Source organism: Scyliorhinus torazame, chromosome 5, assembly GCF_047496885.1.
Source record: "Scyliorhinus torazame isolate Kashiwa2021f chromosome 5, sScyTor2.1, whole genome shotgun sequence".
Classification (NCBI taxonomy): Eukaryota; Metazoa; Chordata; class Chondrichthyes; order Carcharhiniformes; family Scyliorhinidae; genus Scyliorhinus; species Scyliorhinus torazame.
In genome coordinates this window covers 27,280,889-27,305,313 of record NC_092711.1, presented here as the reverse complement: position 1 = coordinate 27,305,313, position 24,425 = coordinate 27,280,889, and positions in this window count along the sequence as shown.

The window sequence follows — 24,425 nt, the reverse complement described above, 5'->3', positions numbered from 1 at the left end:
CTGACAGTGCTGGCTCTGTGGGGCAGCACTGAAAGTGCTGGCTGTGTGGTGGGAGCACTGACAGTGCTGGCTGTGTGGGGGAGCACTGACAGTGCTGGCTGTGTGGGGGAGCACTGACAGTGCTGGCTCTGTGGGGGGAGCACTGAGAGTGTTGCCTGTGTGGCAGGAGCTCGGACAGTGCTGGCTGTGAGGGTGGAGCACTGACAGTGCTGGCTGTGTGGGGGAGCACTGACAGTGCTGACTGTGTGGGGGAGCACTGACAGTGCTGGCTGTGTGGGGGAGCACTGACAGTGCTGGCTGTGTGGGGTAGGAGCACTGACATTGCTGGCTGTGTGGGGGGAGCACTGACAGTGCTGGCTGTGTGGGTAGCACTGACAGTGCTGGCTGTGTGGGGGAGCACTGACAGTGCTGGCTGTGTGGGGAGCACTGACAGTGCTGGCTGTGTGTTTGGAGCACTGAGAGTGCTGGCTGTGTGGGGGAGCACTGACAGTGCTGGCTGTGTGTTTGGAGCACTGAGAGTGCTGGCTGTGTGGGGGAGCACTGACAGTGCTGGCTGTGTGTTTGGAGCACTGAGAGTGCTGGCTTTGTGTTTGGAGCACTGAGAGTGCTGGCTGTGTGTTTGGAGCACTGACAGTGCTGGCTGTGTGGGGAGCACTGACAGTGCTGGCTGTGTGTTTGGAGCACTGAGAGTGCTGGCTGTGTGGGGGAGCACTGACAGTGCTGGCTGTGTGGCGGGAGCACTGATAGTGCTTGCTGTGTGGGGAGCACTGACAGTGCTGGCTGTGTGGGGGAGCATTGACAGTGCTGGCTGTGTGGGGAGCACTGACAGTGCTGGCGGTGTGGCGGGAGCACTGACAGTGCTGGCTGTGTGGTCGGAGCACTGACAGTGCTGGCTGTGTGTGTGGGAGCACTGACAGTGCAGTCTGTATGGTGGAAGCATTGACAGTGCTGGCTGTGTGGGGGGAGCACTGACAGTGCTGGCTGTGTGGTGGGAGTACTGGCAGTGCTGGCTGTGTGGTGGGAGCACTGACAGTGCTGGCTATGTAGTGGGAACACTGACAGTGCTGGCTCTGTGGGGGAGCACTGACAGTGCTGGCTGTGTGTTTGGAGCACTGAGAGTGCTGGCTGTGTGGGGGAGCACTGACAGTGCTGGCTGTGTGGCGGGAGCACTGATAGTGCTTGCTGTGTGGGGGGAGCACTGACAGTGCTGGCTGTGTGGGGGGAGCACTGACAGTGCTGGCTGTGTGGGGAGCACTGACAGTGCTGGCGGTGTGGCGGGAGCACTGACAGTGCTGGCTGTGTGGTCGGAGCACTGACAGTGCTGGCTGTGAGTGTGGGAGCACTGACAGTGCAGTCTGCATGGTGGGAGCATTGACAGTGCTGGCTGTGTGGGGGGAGCACTGACAGTGCTGGCTGTGTGGTGGGAGCACTGGCAGTGCTGGCTGTGTGGTGGGAGCACTGAGAGTGCTGGCTATGTAGTGGGAACACTGACAGTGCTGGCTCTGTGGGGGAGCACTGAAAGTGCTGACTGTGTGGTGGGAGCACTGACAGTGCTGGCTGTGTGGGGGAGCACTGACAGTGCTGGCTGTGTGGGGGGAGCACTGACAGTGTTGCCTGTGTGGCAGGAGCTCGGACAGTGCTGGCTGTGAGGGTGGAGCACTGACAGTGCTGGCTGTGTGGGGGAGCACTGATAGTGCTGGCTGTGTGGGGGAGCACTGACAGTGCTGGCTGTGTGGGGGGAGCACTGACAGTGCTGACTGAGTGGGGAGCACTGACAGTGCTGGCGGTGTGGCGGGAGCACTGACAGTGCTGGCTGTGTGGGAGCACTACCAGTGCTGGCTGTGTGGGGAGCACTGACAGTGCTGGCGGTGTGGCGGGACCACTGCCAGTGCTGGCTGTGTGGGGAGCACTGACACTGTTGACTGTCTGGTGGGAGCATTGACAGAGCTGGCTGTGTGGGGGAGCACTGACAGTGCTGGCTGTGTGTGTGGGAGCACTGACAGTGCAGTCTGTATGGTGGGAGCATTGACAGTGCTGGCTGTGTGGGGGAGCACTGATAGTGCTGACTGTGTGCGGGAGCACTGAGAGTGCTGGCTGTGTGGGGGAGCACTGACAGTGCTAGCTCTGTGGGAGAGCACTGGCAGTGCTGGCTGTGTGGGGAGCACTCGCAGTGCTGGCTGTCGGTAGAGAACTGGCAGTGCTGGCTGGGTGGGGGGGTCACTGACAGTGCTGGCTGTTTGGGGAGCACTGACAGTGCTAGCTGTGTGGGGGAGCACTGACAGTGCTGGCTGTGTGGGAGCACTGACACCGCTGGCTGTGTGGGGGGAGGATGACAGTGCTGGCTGTGTGGTGGGAGCACTGGCAGTGCTGGCTGTGTGGGGGAGCATTGACAGTGCTGGCTGTGTGGGGGGAGCACTGACAGTGCTGGCTGTATGGGGGGAGCACTGACAGTGCTGGCTGTGTGGGGGAGCATTGACAGTGCTCGCTGTATGGGGGGAGCACTGACAGTGCTGGCTATGTGGGGGAGCATTGACAGTGCTGGCTGTGTGTGGGAGCACTGACAGTGATGGCTGTGGGGGGGGGGGAGGATGACAGTGCTGGCTGTGTGGGGAGCACTGACACTGTTGGCTGTGTGGTGGGAGCATTGACAGTGCTGGCTGTGTGGGGGGAGCACTGACAGTGCTGGCTGTGTGTGGGAGCACTGACAGTGCAGTCTGTATGGTGGGAGCACTGGCAGTGCTGGCTGTGTGGGGGAGCATTGACAGTGCTGGATGTGTGGGGGGAGCACTGACAGTGCTGGCTGTATGGGGAGCACTGACAGTGCTGGCTGTGTGGGGGAGCATTGACAGTGCTGGCTGTGTGGGGGAGCACTGACAGTGATGGCTGTGGGGGGGGGAGGATGACAGTGCTGGCTGTGTGGGGAGCACTGACACTGTTTGCTGTGTGGTGGGAGCATTGACAGTGCTGGCTGTGTGGGGGGAGCACTGACAGTGCTGGCTGTGAGGGGGGAGCACTGACAGTGCAGTCTGTATGGTGGGAGCATTGACAGTGCTGGCTGTGTGGGGGGAACATTGACAGTGCTGGCTGTGTGGGGGGAGCACTGACAGTGCAGTCTGTATGGTGGGAGCATTGACAGTGCTGGCTGTGTGGGGGAGCATTGACAGTGCTGGCTGTGTGGTGGAAGCACTGACAGTGCTGGCTGTTTGGGAGCACTGACAGTGGTGGCTGTGTGGTAGGAGCACTGACAGTGCTGGCTGTGCGGTGGGAGCACTGGCAGTGCTGGCTGTGTGGGGGAGCATTGACAATGCTGGCTGTATGGGGGAGCATTGACAGTGCTGGCTGTGTGGGGCGTGCACTGACAGTACTGGCTGTGTGGGGGAGCACTGGCAGTGCTGGCTGTGTGGTGGGAGCACTGACAGTGCTGGCTGTGTGGTGGGAGCTCTGATAGTGCTGGCTGTGTGGGGTGGGGGCACTGACAGCGCTGGCTGTGTGGGGGGAGCACTGACAGCGCTGGCTGTGTGGGGGGAGCACTGACAGTGCTGGCTGTGTGGGGAGCACTGACAATGCTGGCTGTGTGTTTGGAGCACTGAAAGTGCTGGTTGTGTGGGGGGAGCACTGACAGTGCTGGCTGTGTGGGGGAGCACTGACAGTGCTGGCTGTGTGGGGAGCACTGACAGTGCTGGCTGTGTGGGGGGAGCACTGACAGTGCTGGCTGTGTGGGGAGCACTGACAGTGCTGGCTGTGTGTTTGGAGCACTGATAGTGCTGGCTGTGTGGGGGGAGCACTGACAGTGCTGGCTGTGTGTGGGAGCACTGACAGTGCAGTCTGTATGGTGGGAGCATTGACAGTGCTGGCTGTGTGAGGGGAGCACTGACAGTGCTGGCTGTGTGGTGGGAGCACTGGCAGTGCTGGCTGTGTGGTGGGAGCACTGACAGTGCTGGCTATGTAGTGGGAACACTGACAGTGCTGGCTCTGTGGGGGAGCACTGAAAGTGCAGGCTGTGTGGTGGGAGCACTGACAGTGCTGGCTGTGTGGCGGAGCACTGACAGTGCTGGCTGTGTGGGGGAGCACTGACAGTGCTGGCTGTGTGGGGGGAGCACTGACAGTGTTGCCTGTGTGGCAGGAGCTCGGACAGTGCTGGCTGTGAGGGTGGAGCACTGACAGTGCTGGCTGTGTGGGGGAGCACTGACAGTGCTGAATGTGTGGGGGAGCACTGACAGTGCTGGCTGTGTGGGGGAGCACTGACAGTGCTGGCTGTGTGGGGTAGGAGCACTGACATTGCTGGCTGTGTGGGGGGAGCACCGTCAGTGCTGGCTGTGTGGGGAGCACTGACAGTGCTGGCTGTGTGGGGGGTGCACTGACAGTGCTGGCTGTGTGGGGGGAGCACTGACAGTGCTGGCTGTGTGGGGAGCACTGACAGTGCTGGCTGTGTGTTTGGAGCACTGAGAGTGCTGGCTGTGTGGGGGAGCACTGACAGTGCTGGCTGTGTGTTTGGAGCACTGAGAGTGCTGGCTGTGTGGGGGAGCACTGACAGTGCTGGCTGTGTGTTTGGAGCACTGAGAGTGCTGGCTGTGTGTTTGGAGCACTGAGAGTGCTGGCTGTGTGTTTGGAGCACTGACAGTGCTGGCTGTGTGGGGAGCACTGACAGTGCTGGCTGTGTGTTTGGAGCACTGAGAGTGCTGGCTGTGTGGGGGAGCACTGACAGTGCTGGCTGTGTGGCGTGAGCACTGATAGTGCTTGCTGTGTGGGGGAGCACTGACAGTGCTGGCTGTGTGGGGGAGCATTGACAGTGCTGGCTGTGTGGGGAGCACTGACAGTGCTGGCGGTGTGGCGGGAGCACTGGCAGTGCTGGCTGTGTGGTCGGAGCACTGACAGTGCTGGCTGTGTGTGTGGGAGCACTGACAGTGCAGTCTGTATGGTGGGAGCATTGACAGTGCTGGCTGTGTGGGGGGAGCACTGACAGTGCTGGCTGTGTGGTGGGAGTACTGGCAGTGCTGGCTGTGTGGTGGGAGCACTGACAGTGCTGGCTATGTAGTGGGAACACTGACAGTGCTGGCTCTGTGGGGGAGCACTGACAATGCTGGCTGTGTGTTTGGAGCTCTGAGAGTGCTGGCTGTGTGGGGGAGCACTGACAGTGCTGGCTGTGTGGCGGGAGCACTGATAGTGCTTGCTGTGTGGGGGGAGCACTGACAGTGCTGGCTGTGTGGGGGGAGCACTGACAGTGCTGGCTGTGTTGAGAGCACTGACAGTGCTGGCGGTGTGGCGGGAGCACTGACAGTGCTGGCTGTGTGGTCGGAGCACTGACAGTGCTGGCTGTGTGTGTGGGAGCACTGACAGTGCAGTCTGCATGGTGGGAGCATTGACAGTGCTGGCTGTGTGGGGGGAGCACTGACAGTGCTGGCTGTGTGGTGGGAGCACTGGCAGTGCTGGCTGTGTGGAGGGAGCACTGACAGTGCTGGCTATGTAGTGGGAACACTGACAGTGCTGGCTCTGTGGGGGAGCACTGAAAGTGCTGACTGTGTGGTGGGAGCACTGACAGTGCTGGCTGTGTGGGGGAGCACTGACTGTGCTGGCTGTGTGGGGGGAGCACTGACAGCGTTGCCTGTGTGGCAGGAGCTCGGACAGTGCTGGCTGTGAGGGTGGAGCACTGACAGTGCTGGCTGTGTGGGGGAGCACTGATAGTGCTGGCTGTGTGGGGGAGCACTGACAGTGCTGGCTGTGTGGGGGGAGCACTGACAGTGCTGACTGAGTGGGGAGCACTGACAGTGCTGGCGGTGTGGCGGGAGCAATGACAGTGCTGGCTGTGTGGGAGCACTACCAGTGCTGGCTGTGTGGGGAGCACTGACAGTGTTGGCGGTGTGGCGGGACCACTGCCAGTGCTGGCTGTGTGGGGAGCACTGACACTGTTGACTGTGTGGTGGGAGCATTGACAGAGCTGGCTGTGTGGGGGAGCACTGACAGTGCTGGCTGTGTGTGTGGGAGCACTGACAGTGCAGTCTGTATGGTGGGAGCAGTGACAGTGCTGGCTGTGTGGGGGGAGCATTGACAGTGCTGGCTGTGTGGTGGGAGCACTGACAGTGCTGGCTGTGTGGGGGAGCACTGACAGTGCTGGCTGTGTGGGGGGAGCACTGACAGTGTTGCCTGTGTGGCAGGAGCTCGGACAGTGCTGGCTGTGAGGGTGGAGCACTGACAGTGCTGGCTGTGTGGGGGAGCACTGATAGTGCTGACTGTGTGGGGGAGCACTGAGAGTGCTGGCTGTGTGGGGGAGCACTGACAGTGCTAGCTCTGTGGGAGAGCACTGGCAGTACTGGCTGTTTGGGGAGCACTCGCAGTGCTGGCTGTCGGTGGAGAACTGGCAGTGCTGGCTGTGTGGGGGGGTCACTGACAGTGCTGGCTGTGTGGGGAGCACTGACAGTGCTAGCTGTGTGGGGGAGCACTGACAGTGCTGGCTGTGTGGGAGCACTGACACCGCTGGCTGTGTGGGGGGAGGATGACAGTGCTGGCTGTATGGTGGGAGCACTGGCAGTGCTGGCTGTGTGGGGGAGCATTGACAGTGCTGGCTGTGTGGGGGGAGCACTGACAGTGCTGGCTGTATGGGGGAGCACTGACAGTGCTGGCTGTGTGGGGGAGCATTGACAGTGCTGGCTGTGCGGGGGAGCACTGACAGTGATGGCTGTGGGGGGGGGGAGGATGACAGTGCTGGCTGTGTGGGGAGCACTGACACTGTTGGCTGTGTGGTGGGAGCATTGACAGTGCTGGCTGTGTGGGGGGAGCACTGACAGTGCTGGCTGTGTGTGGGAGCACTGACAGTGCAGTCTGTATGGTGGGAGCACTGGCAGTGCTGAGTGTGTGGGGGAGCATTGACAGTGCTGGCTGTGTGGGGGGAGCACTGACAGTGCTGGCTGTATGGGGAGCACTGACAGTGCTGGCTGTGTGGGGGAGCATTGACAGTGCTGGCTGTGTGTGGGTGCACTGACAGTGATGGCTGTGGGGGGGGGGGAGGATGACAGTGCTGGCTGTGTGTTTGGAGCACTGAGAGTGCTGGCTGTGTGGGGGAGCACTGACAGTGCTGGCTGTGTGGCGTGAGCACTGATAGTGCTTGCTGTGTGGGGGAGCACTGACAGTGCTGGCTGTGTGGGGGAGCATTGACAGTGCTGGCTGTGTGGGGAGCACTGACAGTGCTGGCGGTGTGGCGGGAGCACTGGCAGTGCTGGCTGTGTGGTCGGAGCACTGACAGTGCTGGCTGTGTGTGTGGGAGCACTGACAGTGCAGTCTGTATGGTGGGAGCATTGACAGTGCTGGCTGTGTGGGGGGAGCACTGACAGTGCTGGCTGTGTGGTGGGAGTACTGGCAGTGCTGGCTGTGTGGTGGGAGCACTGACAGTGCTGGCTATGTAGTGGGAACACTGACAGTGCTGGCTCTGTGGGGGAGCACTGACAATGCTGGCTGTGTGTTTGGAGCACTGAGAGTGCTGGCTGTGTGGGGGAGCACTGACAGTGCTGGCTGTGTGGCGGGAGCACTGATAGTGCTTGCTGTGTGGGGGGAGCACTGACAGTGCTGGCTGTGTGGGGGGAGCACTGACAGTGCTGGCTGTGTTGAGAGCACTGACAGTGCTGGCGGTGTGGCGGGAGCACTGACAGTGCTGGCTGTGTGGTCGGAGCACTGACAGTGCTGGCTGTGTGTGTGGGAGCACTGACAGTGCAGTCTGCATGGTGGGAGCATTGACAGTGCTGGCTGTGTGGGGGGAGCACTGACAGTGCTGGCTGTGTGGTGGGAGCACTGGCAGTGCTGGCTGTGTGGAGGGAGCACTGACAGTGCTGGCTATGTAGTGGGAACACTGACAGTGCTGGCTCTGTGGGGGAGCACTGAAAGTGCTGACTGTGTGGTGGGAGCACTGACAGTGCTGGCTGTGTGGGGGAGCACTGACTGTGCTGGCTGTGTGGGGGGAGCACTGACAGCGTTGCCTGTGTGGCAGGAGCTCGGACAGTGCTGGCTGTGAGGGTGGAGCACTGACAGTGCTGGCTGTGTGGGGGAGCACTGATAGTGCTGGCTGTGTGGGGGAGCACTGACAGTGCTGGCTGTGTGGGGGGAGCACTGACAGTGCTGACTGAGTGGGGAGCACTGACAGTGCTGGCGGTGTGGCGGGAGCAATGACAGTGCTGGCTGTGTGGGAGCACTACCAGTGCTGGCTGTGTGGGGAGCACTGACAGTGTTGGCGGTGTGGCGGGACCACTGCCAGTGCTGGCTGTGTGGGGAGCACTGACACTGTTGACTGTGTGGTGGGAGCATTGACAGAGCTGGCTGTGTGGGGGAGCACTGACAGTGCTGGCTGTGTGTGTGGGAGCACTGACAGTGCAGTCTGTATGGTGGGAGCAGTGACAGTGCTGGCTGTGTGGGGGGAGCATTGACAGTGCTGGCTGTGTGGTGGGAGCACTGACAGTGCTGGCTGTGTGGGGGAGCACTGACAGTGCTGGCTGTGTGGGGGGAGCACTGACAGTGTTGCCTGTGTGGCAGGAGCTCGGACAGTGCTGGCTGTGAGGGTGGAGCACTGACAGTGCTGGCTGTGTGGGGGAGCACTGATAGTGCTGACTGTGTGGGGGAGCACTGAGAGTGCTGGCTGTGTGGGGGAGCACTGACAGTGCTAGCTCTGTGGGAGAGCACTGGCAGTACTGGCTGTTTGGGGAGCACTCGCAGTGCTGGCTGTCGGTGGAGAACTGGCAGTGCTGGCTGTGTGGGGGGGTCACTGACAGTGCTGGCTGTGTGGGGAGCACTGACAGTGCTAGCTGTGTGGGGGAGCACTGACAGTGCTGGCTGTGTGGGAGCACTGACACCGCTGGCTGTGTGGGGGGAGGATGACAGTGCTGGCTGTATGGTGGGAGCACTGGCAGTGCTGGCTGTGTGGGGGAGCATTGACAGTGCTGGCTGTGTGGGGGGAGCACTGACAGTGCTGGCTGTATGGGGGAGCACTGACAGTGCTGGCTGTGTGGGGGAGCATTGACAGTGCTGGCTGTGCGGGGGAGCACTGACAGTGATGGCTGTGGGGGGGGGGGGAGGATGACAGTGCTGGCTGTGTGGGGAGCACTGACACTGTTGGCTGTGTGGTGGGAGCATTGACAGTGCTGGCTGTGTGGGGGGAGCACTGACAGTGCTGGCTGTGTGTGGGAGCACTGACAGTGCAGTCTGTATGGTGGGAGCACTGGCAGTGCTGAGTGTGTGGGGGAGCATTGACAGTGCTGGCTGTGTGGGGGGAGCACTGACAGTGCTGGCTGTATGGGGAGCACTGACAGTGCTGGCTGTGTGGGGGAGCATTGACAGTGCTGGCTGTGTGTGGGTGCACTGACAGTGATGGCTGTGGGGGGGGGGAGGATGACAGTGCTGGCTGTGTGGCGAGCACTGACACTGTTGGCTGTGTGGTGGGAGCATTGACAGTGCTGGCTGTTTGGGAGCACTGACAGTGGTGGCTGTGTGGTAGGAGCACTGACAGTGCTGGCTGTGCGGTGGGAGCACTGGCAGTGCTGGCTGTGTGGGGGAAGCATTGACAATGCTGGCTGTATGGGGGAGCATTGACAGTGCTGGCTGTGTGGGGCGTGCACTGACAGTACTGGCTGTGTGGGGGAGCACTGGCAGTGCTGGCTGTGTGGTGGGAGCACTGACATTGCTGGCTGTGTGGTGGGAGCTCTGATAGTGCTGGCTGTGTGGGGTGGGGGCACTGACAGCGCTGGCTGTGTGGGGGAGCACTGACAGTGCTGGCTGTCTGGGGAGCACTGACAGTGCTGGCTGTGTGTTTGGAGCACTGATAGTGCTGATTGTGTGGGGGGAGCACTGACAGTGCTGGCTGTGTGGGGGAGCACTGACAGTGCTGGCTGTGTGGGGAGCACTGACAGTGCTGGCTGTGTGGGGGGAGCACTGACAGTGCTGGCTGTGTGGGGAGCACTGACAGTGCTGGCTGTGTCGTGATAGAACTGACAGTGCTGGCTGTGTGGGTTAGCAATGACAGTGCTGGCTGTGTGGGGAGAGCACTGACAGTGCTGGCTGTGTGGGGGGAGCACTGACAGTGCTGGCTGTGTGGGGGGAGCACTGACAGTGCTGGCTGTGTCGTGATAGCACTGACAGTGCTGGCTGTGTGGGTTAGCACTGACAGTGCTGGCTGTGTGGGGAGAGCACTGACAGTGCTGGCTGTGTGGGGGGAGCACTGACAGTGCTGGCTGTTTGGGGGAGCACTGACAGTGCTGGCTGTGTGTGGGGGAGCACTGACAGTGCTGGCTCTGTGTTGGGAGCTCGGACAGTGCTGGCTGTGTGGGGGAGCACTGACAGTGCTGGCTGTGTGGGGTAGGAGCACTGACATTGCTGGCTGTGTGGGGGGAGCACCGTCAGTGCTGGCTGTGTGGGGAGCACTGACAGTGCTGGCTGTGTGGGGGGTGCACTGACAGTGCTGGCTGTGTGGGGGAGCACTGACAGTGCTGGCTGTGTGGGGAGCACTGACAGTGCTGGCTGTGTGTTTGGAGCACTGAGAGTGCTGGCTGTGTGGGGGAGCACTGACAGTGCTGGCTGTGTGTTTGGAGCACTGAGAGTGCTGGCTGTGTGGGGGAGCACTGACAGTGCTGGCTGTGTGTTTGGAGCACGGAGAGTGCTGGCTGTGTGTTTGGAGCACTGAGAGTGCTGGCTGTGTGTTTGGAGCACTGACAGTGCTGGCTGTGTGGGGAGCACTGACAGTGCTGGCTGTGTGTTTGGAGCACTGAGAGTGCTGGCTGTGTGGGGGAGCACTGACAGTGCTGGCTGTGTGGCGTGAGCACTGATAGTGCTTGCTGTGTGGGGGAGCACTGACAGTGCTGGCTGTGTGGGGGAGCATTGACAGTGCTGGCTGTGTGGGGAGCACTGACAGTGCTGGCGGTGTGGCGGGAGCACTGGCAGTGCTGGCTGTGTGGTCGGAGCACTGACAGTGCTGGCTGTGTGTGTGGGAGCACTGACAGTGCAGTCTGTATGGTGGGAGCATTGACAGTGCTGGCTGTGTGGGGGGAGCACTGACAGTGCTGGCTGTGTGGTGGGAGTACTGGCAGTGCTGGCTGTGTGGTGGGAGCACTGACAGTGCTGGCTATGTAGTGGGAACACTGACAGTGCTGGCTCTGTGGGGGAGCACTGACAGTGCTGGCTGTGTGTTTGGAGCACTGAGAGTGCTGGCTGTGTGGGGGAGCACTGACAGTGCTGGCTGTGTGGCGGGAGCACTGATAGTGCTTGCTGTGTGGGGGGAGCACTGACAGTGCTGGCTGTGTGGGGGGAGCACTGACAGTGCTGGCTGTGTTGAGAGCACTGACAGTGCTGGCGGTGTGGCGGGAGCACTGACAGTGCTGGCTGTGTGGTCGGAGCACTGACAGTGCTGGCTGTGTGTGTGGGAGCACTGACAGTGCAGTCTGCATGGTGGGAGCATTGACAGTGCTGGCTGTGTAGGGGGAGCACTGACAGTGCTGGCTGTGTGGTGGGAGCACTGGCAGTGCTGGCTGTGTGGAGGGAGCACTGACAGTGCTGGCTATGTAGTGGGAACACTGACAGTGCTGGCTCTGTGGGGGAGCACTGAAAGTGCTGACTGTGAGGTGGGAGCACTGACAGTGCTGGCTGTGTGGGGTAGCACTGACTGTGCTGGCTGTGTGGGGGGAGCACTGACAGCGTTGCCTGTGTGGCAGGAGCTCGGACAGTGCTGGCTGTGAGTGTGGAGCACTGACAGTGCTGGCTGTGTGGGGGAGCACTGATAGTGCTGGCTGTGTGGGGGAGCACTGACAGTGCTGGCTGTGTGGGGGGAGCACTGACAGTGCTGACTGAGTGGGGAGCACTGACAGTGCTGGCGGTGTGGCGGGAGCAATGACAGTGCTGGCTGTGTGGGAGCACTACCAGTGCTGGCTGTGTGGGGAGCACTGACAGTGCTGGCGGTGTGGCGGGACCACTGCCAGTGCTGGCTGTGTGGGGAGCACTGACACTGTTGACTGTGTGGTGGGAGCATTGACAGAGTTGGCTGTGTGGGGGGAGCACTGACAGTGCTGGCTGTGTGTGTGGGAGCACTGACAGTGCAGTCTGTATGGTGGGAGCAGTGACAGTGCTGGCTGTGTGGGGGGAGCATTGACAGTGCTGGCTGTGTGGTGGGAGCACTGACAGTGCTGGCTGTGTGGGGGAGCACTGACAGTGCTGGCTGTGTGGGGGGAGCACTGACAGTGTTGCCTGTGTGGCAGGAGCTCGGACAGTGCTGGCTGTGAGGGTGGAGCACTGACAGTGCTGGCTGTGTGGGGGAGCACTGATAGTGCTGACTGTGTGGGGGAGCACTGAGAGTGCTGGCTGTGTGGGGAGCACTGACAGTGCTAGCTCTGTGGGAGAGCACTGGCAGTACTGGCTGTTTGGGGAGCACTCGCAGTGCTGGCAGTCGGTGGAGAACTGGCAGTGCTGGCTGTGTGGGGGGGTCACTGACAGTGCTGGCTGTGTGGGGAGCACTGACAGTGCTAGCTGTGTGGGGGAGCACTGACAGTGCTGGCTGTGTGGGAGCACTGACACCGCTGGCTGTGTGGGGGGAGGATGACAGTGCTGGCTGTATGGTGGGAGCACTGGCAGTGCTGGCTGTGTGGGGGAGCATTGACAGTGCTGGCTGTGTGGGGGGAGCACTGACAGTGCTGGCTGTATTAGGGAGCACTGACAGTGCTGGCTGTGTGGGGGAGCATTGACAGTGCTGGCTGTGTGGGGGAGCACTGACAGTGATGGCTGTGGGGGGGGGGAGGATGACAGTGCTGGCTGTGTGGGGAGCACTGACACTGTTGGCTGTGTGGTGGGAGCATTGACAGTGCTGGCTGTGTGGGGGGAGCACTGACAGTGCTGGCTGTGTGTGGGAGCACTGACAGTGCAGTCTGTATGGTGGGAGCACTGGCAGTGCTGGGTGTGTGGGGGAGCATTGACAGTGCTGGCTGTGTGGGGGGAGCACTGACAGTGCTGGCTGTATGGGGGAGCACTGACAGTGCTGGCTGTGTGGGGGAGCATTGACAGTGCTGGCTGTGTGGGGGAGCACTGACAGTGATGGCTGTGGGGGGGGGAGGATGACAGTGCTGGCTGTGTGGCGAGCACTGACACTGTTGGCTGTGTGGTGGGAGCATTGACAGTGCTGGCTGTTTGGGAGCACTGACAGTGGTGGCTGTGTGGTAGGAGCACTGACAGTGCTGGCTGTGCGGTGGGAGCACTGGCAGTGCTGGCTGTGTGGGGGAAGCATTGACAATGCTGGCTGTATGGGGGAGCATTGACAGTGCTGGCTGTGTGGGGCGTGCACTGACAGTACTGGCTGTGTGGGGGAGCACTGGCAGTGCTGGCTGTGTGGTGGGAGCACTGACATTGCTGGCTGTGTGGTGGGAGCTCTGATAGTGCTGGCTGTGTGGGGTGGGGGCACTTACAGCGCTGGCTGTGTGGGGGAGCACTGACAGTGCTGGCTGTCTGGGGAGCACTGACAGTGCTGGCTGTGTGTTTGGAGCACTGATAGTGCTGATTGTGTGGGGGGAGCACTGACAGTGCTGGCTGTGTGGGGGAGCACTGACAGTGCTGGCTGTGTGGGGAGCACTGACAGTGCTGGCTGTGTGGGGGGAGCACTGACAGTGCTGGCTGTGTGGGGAGCACTGACAGTGCTGGCTGTGTCGTGATAGAACTGACAGTGCTGGCTGTGTGGGTTAGCAATGACAGTGCTGGCTGTGTGGGGAGAGCACTGACAGTGCTGGCTGTGTGGGGGGAGCACTGACAGTGCTGGCTGTGTGGGGGGAGCACTGACAGTGCTGGCTGTGTCGTGATAGCACTGACAGTGCTGGCTGTGTGGGTTAGCACTGACAGTGCTGGCTGTGTGGGGAGAGCACTGACAGTGCTGGCTGTGTGGGGGGAGCACTGACAGTGCTGGCTGTTTGGGGGAGCACTGACAGTGCTGGCTGTGTGTGGGGGAGCACTGACAGTGCTGGCTCTGTGTTGGGAGCTCGGACAGTGCTGGCTGTGTGGGGGAGCACTGACAGTGCTGGCTGTGTGGGGGGCAGCACTGAAAGTGCTGGCTGTGTGGGGGGAGCACTGACAGTGCTGGCTGTGTGGAGGGATCACTGACAGTGCTGGCTGTGTGGGTGGAGCACTGACAGTGCTGGCTGTGTGGGGGGAGCACTGACAGTGCTGGCTGTGTGGAGGAGCACTGACAATGCTGGCTGTGTGGGGGGAGGATGACAGTGCTGGCTGTGTGGTGGGAGCACTGACAGTGCTGGCTGTGTGGGGGGTGCACTGACAGTGCTGGCTGTGTTGGGGAGCACTGACAGTGCTGGTGGTGTGGTGGGAGCACTGACAGCGCTGGCTGTGTGGGGGAGCACTGACAGTGCTGGCTGTGTGGGGGAGCACTGGCAGTGCTGTGTGGGGAACACTCACAGCGCTGGCTGTGGGTGGAGAACTGGCAATGGTGGCTGTGGGGGAGCAGTGATAGTGCTGGCTGTGTGGGGTGGGGTCACTGACAGTGCTGGCTGTGTAGTGGGAGCACTGACAGTGCTGGCTGTGTGGTGGGAGCACTGACAGTGCTGGCTGTGAGGGGTAGGAGCACTGACATTGCTGGCTGTGTGGGGGGAGCACTGACAGTGCTGGCTGTGTGGGGAGCACTGACAGTGCTGGCTGTGTGGGGGGTGCACTGACAGTGCTGGCTGTGTGGGGAGCACTGACAGTGCTGGCTGTGTGTTTGGAGCACTGATAGTGCTGGCTGTGTGGGGGGGAGCACTGACAGTGCTGGCTGTTTGGGGGAGCACTGACAATGCTGGCTGTGTGGGGGGAGCACTGACAGTGCTGGCTGTGTGGGGAGCACTGACAGTGCTGGCTGTGTGTGGGGGAGCACTGACAGTGCTGGCTGTGTGTTGGGAGCACTGATAGTGCTGGCTGTGTGGGGGAGCACTGACAGTGCTGTCTGTGTGGGGGGGAGCACTGAAAGTGCTGGCTGTGTGGGGGAGCACTGACAGTGCTGGCTGTGTGGAGGGATCACTGACAGTGCTGGCTGTTTGGGTGGAGCGCTGACAGTGCTGGCTGTGTGGGGGGAGCACTGACAGTGCTGGCTGTGTGGAGGAGCACTGACAATGCTGGCTGTGTGGGGGGAGGATGACAGTGCTGGCCGTGTGGTGGGAGCACTGACAGTGCTGGCTGTGTGGGGGTGCACTGACAGTGCTGGCTGTGTTGGGGAGCACTGACAGTGCTGGTGGTGTGGTGGGAGCACTGACAGCGCTGGCTGTGTGGGGGAGCACTGACAGTGCAGGCTGTGTGGGGGAGCACTGGCAGTGCTGTGTGGGGAACACTCACAGCGCTGGCTGTGGGTGGAGAACTGGCAGTGGTGGCTGTGGGGGAGCAGTGATACTGCTGGCTGTGTGGGGTGGGGTCACTGACAGTGCTGGCTGTGTAGTGGGAGCACTGACAGTGCTGGCTGTGTGGTGGGAGCACTGACAGTGCTGGCTGTGTGGGGTAGGAGCACTGACATTGCTGGCTGTGTGGGGGAGCACTGACAGTGCTGGCTGTGTGGGGAGCACTGACAGTGCTGGCTGTGTGGGGGTGCACTGACAGTGCTGGCTGTGTGGGGGGAGCACTGACAGTGCTGGCTGTGTGGGGAGCACTGACAGTGCTGGCTGTGTGTTTGGAGCACTGAGAGTGCTGGCTGTGTGGGGGAGCACTGACAGTGCTGGCTGTGTGGGGGAGCACTGACAGTGCTGGCTGTGTGGGGGAGCACTGACAGTGCTGGCTGTGTGGGGGAGCACTGACAGTGCTGGCTGTGTGGCGGGAGCACTGACAGTGCTGGCTGTGTAGGGGAGCTCTGACAGTGCTGGCTGTGTGGGGGAGCACTGACAGTGCTGGCTGTATGGGGGAGCACTGACTGTACTGGCTGTGTGGGGGAGCATTGACAGTGCTGGCTGTGTGGGGAGCACTGACAGTGCTGGCGGTGTGGCGGGAGCACTGACAGTGCTGGCTGTGTGGTCGGAGCACTGACAGTGCTGGCTGTGTGTGTGGGAGCACTGACAGTGCAGTCTGTATGTTGGGAGCATTGACAGTGCTGGCTGTGTGGGGGAGCACTGACAGTGCTGGCTGTGTGGTGGGAGTACTGGCAGTGCTGGCTGTGTGGTGGGAGCACTGACAGTGCTGGCTATGTAGTGGGAACACTGACAGTGCTGGCTCTGTGGGGGAGCACTGACAGTGCTGGCTGTGTGGGGGGGAGCACTGACAGTGCTGGCTGTGAGGGTGGAGCACTGACAGTGCTAGCTGTGTGGGGGAGCAATGACAGTGCAGGCTGTGTGGGGGGAGCATTGACAGTGCTGGCTGTGTGGGGAGCACTGACAGTGCTGGCGGTGTGGCGGGAGCACTGAAAGTGCTGGCTGTGTGGTCGGAGCACTGACAGTGCTGGCTGTGTGGTGGGAGCACTGGCAGTGCTGGCTGTGTGGTGGGAGCATTGACAGTGCTGGCTGTGTGTTGGGAGCACTGACAGTGCTGGCTGTGTGTGGGAGCACTGACAGTGCAGTCTGTATGGTGGGAGCATTGACAGTGCTGGCTGTGTGGGGGGAGCATTGACAGTGCTGGCTGTGTGGTGGGAGCACTGACAGTGCTGGCTGTGTGGTGGAAGCACTGACAGTGTTGGCTGTTTGGGAGCACTGACAGTGGTGGCTGTGTGGTAGGAGCACTGACAGTGCTGGCTGTGCGGTGGGAGCACTGGCAGTGCTGGCTGTGTGGGGGAGCATTGACAATGCTGGCTGTATGGGGGAGCATTGACAGTGCTGGCTGTGTGGGGCGTGCACTGACAGTACTGGCTGTGTGGGGGAGCACTGGCAGTGCTGGCTGTGTGGTGGGAGCACTGACAGCGCTGGCTGTGTGGGGGGAGCACTGACAACGCTGGCTGTGTGGGGGGAGCACTGACAGTGCTGGCTGTGTGGGGAGCACTGACAGTGCTGGCTGTGTGTTTGGAGCACTGATAGTGCTGATTGTGTGGGGGAGCACTGACAGTGCTGGCTGTGTGGGGGAGCACTGACAGTGCTGGCTGTGTGGTGAGCACTGACAGTGCTGGCTGTGTGGGGGGAGCACTGACAGTGCTGGCTGTGTGGGGAGCACTGACAGTGCTGGCTGTGTGTTTGGAGCACTGATAGTGCTGGCTGTGTGGGGGGAGCACTGACAGTGCTGGCTGTGTCGTGATAGCACTGACAGTGCTGGCTGTGTGGGTTAGCACTGACAGTGCTGGCTGTGTGGGGAGAGCACTGACAGTGCTGGCTGTGTGTGGGAGCACTGACAGTGCTGGCTGTTTGGGAGCACTGACAGTGGTGGCTGTGTGGTAGGAGCACTGACAGTGCTGGCTGTGCGGTGGGAGCACTGGCAGTGCTGGCTGTGTGGGGGAGCATTGACAATGCTGGCTGTATGGGGGAGCATTGACAGTGCTGGCTGTGTGGGGCGTGCACTGACAGTACTGGCTGTGTGGGGGAGCACTGGCAGTGCTGGCTGTGTGGTGGGAGCACTGACAGCGCTGGCTGTGTGGGGGGAGCACTGACAGCGCTGGCTGTGTGGGGGAAGCACTGACAGTGCTGGCTGTGTGGGGAGCACTGACAGTGCTGGCTGTGTATTTGGAGCACTGATAGTGCTGATTGTGTGGGGGGAGCACTGACAGTGCTGGCTGTGTGGGGGAGCACTGACAGTGCTGGCTGTGTGGTGAGCACTGACAGTGCTGGCTGTGTGGGGGGAGCACTGACAGTGCTGGCTGTGTGGGAAGCACTGACAGTGCTGGCTGTGTGTTTGGAGCACTGATAGTGCTGGCTTGTGGGGGGAGCACTGACAGTGCTGGCTGTGTCGTGATAGCACTGACAGTGCTGGCTGTGTGGGTTAGCACTGACAGTGCTGGCTGTGTGGGGAGAGCACTGACAGTGCTGGCTGTGTGGGGGGAGCACTGACAGTGCTGGCTGTGTGGGGGGAGCACTGACAGTGCTGGTTGTGTCGTGATAGCACTGACAGTGCTGGCTGTGTGGGTTAGCACTGACAGTGCTGGCTGTGTGGGGAGAGCACTGACAGTGCTGGCTGTGTGGGGGGAGCACTGACAGTGCTGGCTGTTTGGGGGAGCACTGACAGTGCTGGCTGTGTGTGGGGGAGCACTGACAGTGCTGGCTGTGTGTTGGGAGCTCGGACAGTGCTGGCTGTGTGGGGGGAGCACTGACAGTGCTGGCTGTGTCGTGATAGCACTGACAGTGCTGGCTGTGTGGGTTAGCACTGACAGTGCTGGCTGTGTGGGGAGAGCACTGACAGTGCTGGCTGTGTGGGGGGAGCACTGACAGTGCTGGCTGTTTGGGGGAGCACTGACAGTGCTGGCTGTGTGTGGGGGAGCACTGACAGTGCTGGCTCTGTGTTGGGAGCTCGGACAGTGCTGGCTGTGTGGGGGAGCACTGACAGTGCTGGCTGTGTGGGGGGCAGCACTGAAAGTGCTGGCTGTGTGGGGGGAGCACTGACAGTGCTGGCTGTGTGGAGGGATCACTGACAGTGCTGGCTGTGTGGGTGGAGCACTGACAGTGCTGGCTGTGTGGGGGGAGCACTGACAGTGCTGGCTGTGTGGAGGAGCACTGACAATGCTGGCTGTGTGGGGGGAGGATGACAGTGCTGGCTGTGTGGTGGGAGCACTGACAGTGCTGGCTGTGTGGGGGGTGCACTGACAGTGCTGGCTGTGTTGGGGAGCACTGACAGTGCTGGTGGTGTGGTGGGAGCACTGACAGCGCTGGCTGTGTGGGGGAGCACTGACAGTGCTGGCTGTGTGGGGGAGCACTGGCAGTGCTGTGTGGGGAACACTCACAGCGCTGGCTGTGGGTGGAGAACTGGCAATGGTGGCTGTGGGGGAGCAGTGATAGTGCTGGCTGTGTGGGGTGGGGTCACTGACAGTGCTGGCTGTGTAGTGGGAGCACTGACAGTGCTGGCTGTGTGGTGGGAGCACTGACAGTGCTGGCTGTGAGGGGTAGGAGCACTGACATTGCTGGCTGTGTGGGGGGAGCACTGACAGTGCTGGCTGTGTGGGGAGCACTGACAGTGCTGGCTGTGTGGGGGGTGCACTGACAGTGCTGGCTGTGTGGGGAGCACTGACAGTGCTGGCTGTGTGTTTGGAGCACTGATAGTGCTGGCTGTGTGGGGGGGAGCACTGACAGTGCTGGCTGTTTGGGGGAGCACTGACAATGCTGGCTGTGTGGGGGGAGCACTGACAGTGCTGGCTGTGTGGGGAGCACTGACAGTGCTGGCTGTGTGTGGGGGAGCACTGACAGTGCTGGCTGTGTGTTGGGAGCACTGATAGTGCTGGCTGTGTGGGGGAGCACTGACAGTGCTGTCTGTGTGGGGGGGAGCACTGAAAGTGCTGGCTGTGTGGGGGGAGCACTGACAGTGCTGGCTGTGTGGAGGGATCACTGACAGTGCTGGCTGTTTGGGTGGAGCGCTGACAGTGCTGGCTGTGTGGGGGGAGCACTGACAGTGCTGGCTGTGTGGAGGAGCACTGACAATGCTGGCTGTGTGGGGGGAGGATGACAGTGCTGGCTGTGTGGTGGGAGCACTGACAGTGCTGGCTGTGTGGGGGTGCACTGACAGTGCTGGCTGTGTTGGGGAGCACTGACAGTGCTGGTGGTGTGGTGGGAGCACTGACAGCGCTGGCTGTGTGGGGGAGCACTGACAGTGCAGGCTGTGTGGGGGAGCACTGGCAGTGCTGTGTGGGGAACACTCACAGCGCTGGCTGTGGGTGGAGAACTGGCAGTGGTGGCTGTGGGGGAGCAGTGATACTGCTGGCTGTGTGGGGTGGGGTCACTGACAGTGCTGGCTGTGTAGTGGGAGCACTGACAGTGCTGGCTGTGTGGTGGGAGCACTGACAGTGCTGGCTGTGTGGGGTAGGAGCACTGACATTGCTGGCTGTGTGGGGGAGCACTGACAGTGCTGGCTGTGTGGGGAGCACTGACAGTGCTGGCTGTGTGGGGGTGCACTGACAGTGCTGGCTGTGTGGGGGGAGCACTGACAGTGCTGGCTGTGTGGGGAGCACTGACAGTGCTGGCTGTGTGTTTGGAGCACTGAGAGTGCTGGCTGTGTGGGGGAGCACTGACAGTGCTGGCTGTGTGGGGGAGCACTGACAGTGCTGGCTGTGTGGGGGAGCACTGACAGTGCTGGCTGTGTGGGGGAGCACTGACAGTGCTGGCTGTGTGGCGGGAGCACTGACAGTGCTGGCTGTGTAGGGGAGCTCTGACAGTGCTGGCTGTGTGGGGGAGCACTGACAGTGCTGGCTGTATGGGGGAGCACTGACTGTACTGGCTGTGTGGGGGAGCATTGACAGTGCTGGCTGTGTGGGGAGCACTGACAGTGCTGGCGGTGTGGCGGGAGCACTGACAGTGCTGGCTGTGTGGTCGGAGCACTGACAGTGCTGGCTGTGTGTGTGGGAGCACTGACAGTGCAGTCTGTATGTTGGGAGCATTGACAGTGCTGGCTGTGTGGGGGAGCACTGACAGTGCTGGCTGTGTGGTGGGAGTACTGGCAGTGCTGGCTGTGTGGTGGGAGCACTGACAGTGCTGGCTATGTAGTGGGAACACTGACAGTGCTGGCTCTGTGGGGGAGCACTGACAGTGCTGGCTGTGTGGGGGGGAGCACTGACAGTGCTGGCTGTGAGGGTGGAGCACTGACAGTGCTGGCTGTGTGGGGGAGCAATGACAGTGCAGGCTGTGTGGGGGGAGCATTGACAGTGCTGGCTGTGTGGGGAGCACTGACAGTGCTGGCGGTGTGGCGGGAGCACTGAAAGTGCTGGCTGTGTGGTCGGAGCACTGACAGTGCTGGCTGTGTGGTGGGAGCACTGGCAGTGCTGGCTGTGTGGTGGGAGCATTGACAGTGCTGGCTGTGTGTTGGGAGCACTGACAGTGCTGGCTGTGTGTGGGAGCACTGACAGTGCAGTCTTTATGGTGGGAGCATTGACAGTGCTGGCTGTGTGGGGGGAGCATTGACAGTGCTGGCTGTGTGGTGGGAGCACTGACAGTGCTGGCTGTGTGGTGGAAGCACTGACAGTGTTGGCTGTTTGGGAGCACTGACAGTGGTGGCTGTGTGGTAGGAGCACTGACAGTGCTGGCTGTGCGGTGGGAGCACTGGCAGTGCTGGCTGTGTGGGGGAGCATTGACAATGCTGGCTGTATGGGGGAGCATTGACAGTGCTGGCTGTGTGGGGCGTGCACTGACAGTACTGGCTGTGTGGGGGAGCACTGGCAGTGCTGGCTGTGTGGTGGGAGCACTGACAGCGCTGGCTGTGTGGGGGGAGCACTGACAACGCTGGCTGTGTGGGGGGAGCACTGACAGTGCTGGCTGTGTGGGGAGCACTGACAGTGCTGGCTGTGTGTTTGGAGCACTGATAGTGCTGATTGTGTGGGGGAGCACTGACAGTGCTGGCTGTGTGGGGGAGCACTGACAGTGCTGGCTGTGTGGTGAGCACTGACAGTGCTGGCTGTGTGGGGGGAGCACTGACAGTGCTGGCTGTGTGGGGAGCACTGACAGTGCTGGCTGTGTGTTTGGAGCACTGATAGTGCTGGCTGTGTGGGGGGAGCACTGACAGTGCTGGCTGTGTCGTGATAGCACTGACAGTGCTGGCTGTGTGGGTTAGCACTGACAGTGCTGGCTGTGTGGGGAGAGCACTGACAGTGCTGGCTGTGTGTGGGAGCACTGACAGTGCTGGCTGTTTGGGAGCACTGACAGTGGTGGCTGTGTGGTAGGAGCACTGACAGTGCTGGCTGTGCGGTGGGAGCACTGGCAGTGCTGGCTGTGTGGGGGAGCATTGACAATGCTGGCTGTATGGGGGAGCATTGACAGTGCTGGCTGTGTGGGGCGTGCACTGACAGTACTGGCTGTGTGGGGGAGCACTGGCAGTGCTGGCTGTGTGGTGGGAGCACTGACAGCGCTGGCTGTGTGGGGGGAGCACTGACAGCGCTGGCTGTGTGGGGGGAGCACTGACAGTGCTGGCTGTGTGGGGAGCACTGACAGTGCTGGCTGTGTATTTGGAGCACTGATAGTGCTGATTGTGTGGGGGGAGCACTGACAGTGCTGGCTGTGTGTGGGGAGCACTGACAGTGCTGGCTGTGTGGTGAGCACTGACAGTGCTGGCTGTGTGGGGGGAGCACTGACAGTGCTGGCTGTGTGGGAAGCACTGACAGTGCTGGCTGTGTGTTTGGAGCACTGATAGTGCTGGCTTGTGGGGGGAGCACTGACAGTGCTGGCTGTGTCGTGATAGCACTGACAGTGCTGGCTGTGTGGGTTAGCACTGACAGTGCTGGCTGTGTGGGGAGAGCACTGACAGTGCTGGCTGTGTGGGGGGAGCACTGACAGTGCTGGCTGTGTGGGGGGAGCACTGACAGTGCTGGTTGTGTCGTGATAGCACTGACAGTGCTGGCTGTGTGGGTTAGCACTGACAGTGCTGGCTGTGTGGGGAGAGCACTGACAGTGCTGGCTGTGTGGGGGGAGCACTGACAGTGCTGGCTGTTTGGGGGAGCACTGACAGTGCTGGCTGTGTGTGGGGGAGCACTGACAGTGCTGGCTGTGTGTTGGGAGCTCGGACAGTGCTGGCTGTGTGGGGGGAGCACTGACAGTGCTGGCTGTGTCGTGATAGCACTGACAGTGCTGGCTGTGTGGGTTAGCACTGACAGTGCTGGCTGTGTGGGGAGAGCACTGACAGTGCTGGCTGTGTGGGGGGAGCACTGACAGTGCTGGCTGTTTGGGGGAGCACTGACAGTGCTGGCTGTGTGTGGGGGAGCACTGACAGTGCTGGCTCTGTGTTGGGAGCTCGGACAGTGCTGGCTGTGTGGGGGAGCACTGACAGTGCTGGCTGTGTGGGGGGCAGCACTGAAAGTGCTGGCTGTGTGGGGGGAGCACTGACAGTGCTGGCTGTGTGGAGGGATCACTGACAGTGCTGGCTGTGTGGGTGGAGCACTGACAGTGCTGGCTGTGTGGGGGGAGCACTGACAGTGCTGGCTGTGTGGAGGAGCACTGACAATGCTGGCTGTGTGGGGGGAGGATGACAGTGCTGGCTGTGTGGTGGGAGCACTGACAGTGCTGGCTGTGTGGGGGGTGCACTGACAGTGCTGGCTGTGTTGGGGAGCACTGACAGTGCTGGTGGTGTGGTGGGAGCACTGACAGCGCTGGCTGTGTGGGGGGAGCACTGACAGTGCTGGCTGTGTGGGGGGAGCACTGACAGTGCTGGTTGTGTCGTGATAGCACTGACAGTGCTGGCTGTGTGGGTTAGCACTGACAGTGCTGGCTGTGTGGGGAGAGCACTGACAGTGCTGGCTGTGTGGGGGGAGCACTGACAGTGCTGGCTGTTTGGGGGAGCACTGACAGTGCTGGCTGTGTGTGGGGGAGCACTGACAGTGCTGGCTGTGTGTTGGGAGCTCGGACAGTGCTGGCTGTGTGGGGGGAGCACTGACAGTGCTGGCTGTGTCGTGATAGCACTGACAGTGCTGGCTGTGTGGGGTGAGCACTGACAGTGCTGGCTGTGTGGGGAGAGCACTGACAGTGCTGGCTGTGTGGGGGGAGCACTGACAGTGCTGGCTATTTGGGGGAGCACTGACAGTGCTGGCTGTGTGTGGGGGAGCACTGACAGTGCTGGCTCTGTGTTGGGAGCTCGGACAGTGCTGGCTGTGTGGGGGAGCACTGACAGTGCTGGCTGTGTGGGGGGCAGCACTGAAAGTGCTGGCTGTGTGGGGGGAGCACTGACAGTGCTGGCTGTGTGGAGGGATCACTGACAGTGCTGGCTGTGTGGGTGGAGCACTGACAGTGCTGGCTGTGTGGGGGGAGCACTGACAGTGCTGGCTGTGTGGAGGAGCACTGACAATGCTGGCTGTGTGGGGGGAGGATGACAGTGCTGGCTGTGTGGTGGGAGCACTGACAGTGCTGGCTGTGTGGGGGGTGCACTGACAGTGCTGGCTGTGTTGGGGAGCACTGACAGTGCTGGTGGTGTGGTGGGAGCATTGACAGCGCTGGCTGTGTGGGGGAGCACTGACAGTGCTGGCTGTGTGGGGGAGCACTGGCAGTGCTGTGTGGGGAACACTCACAGCGCTGGCTGTGGGTGGAGAACTGGCAATGGTGGCTGTGGGGGAGCAGTGATAGTGCTGGCTGTGTGGGGTGGGGTCACTGACAGTGCTGGCTGTGTAGTGGGAGCACTGACAGTGCTGGCTGTGTGGTGGGAGCACTGACAGTGCTGGCTGTGAGGGGTAGGAGCACTGACATTGCTGGCTGTGTGGGGGGAGCACTGACAGTGCTGGCTGTGTGGGGAGCACTGACAGTGCTGGCTGTGTGGGGGGTGCACTGACAGTGCTGGCTGTGTGGGGAGCACTGACAGTGCTGGCTGTGTGTTTGGAGCACTGATCGTGCTGGCTGTGTGGGGGGGAGCACTGACAGTGCTGGCTG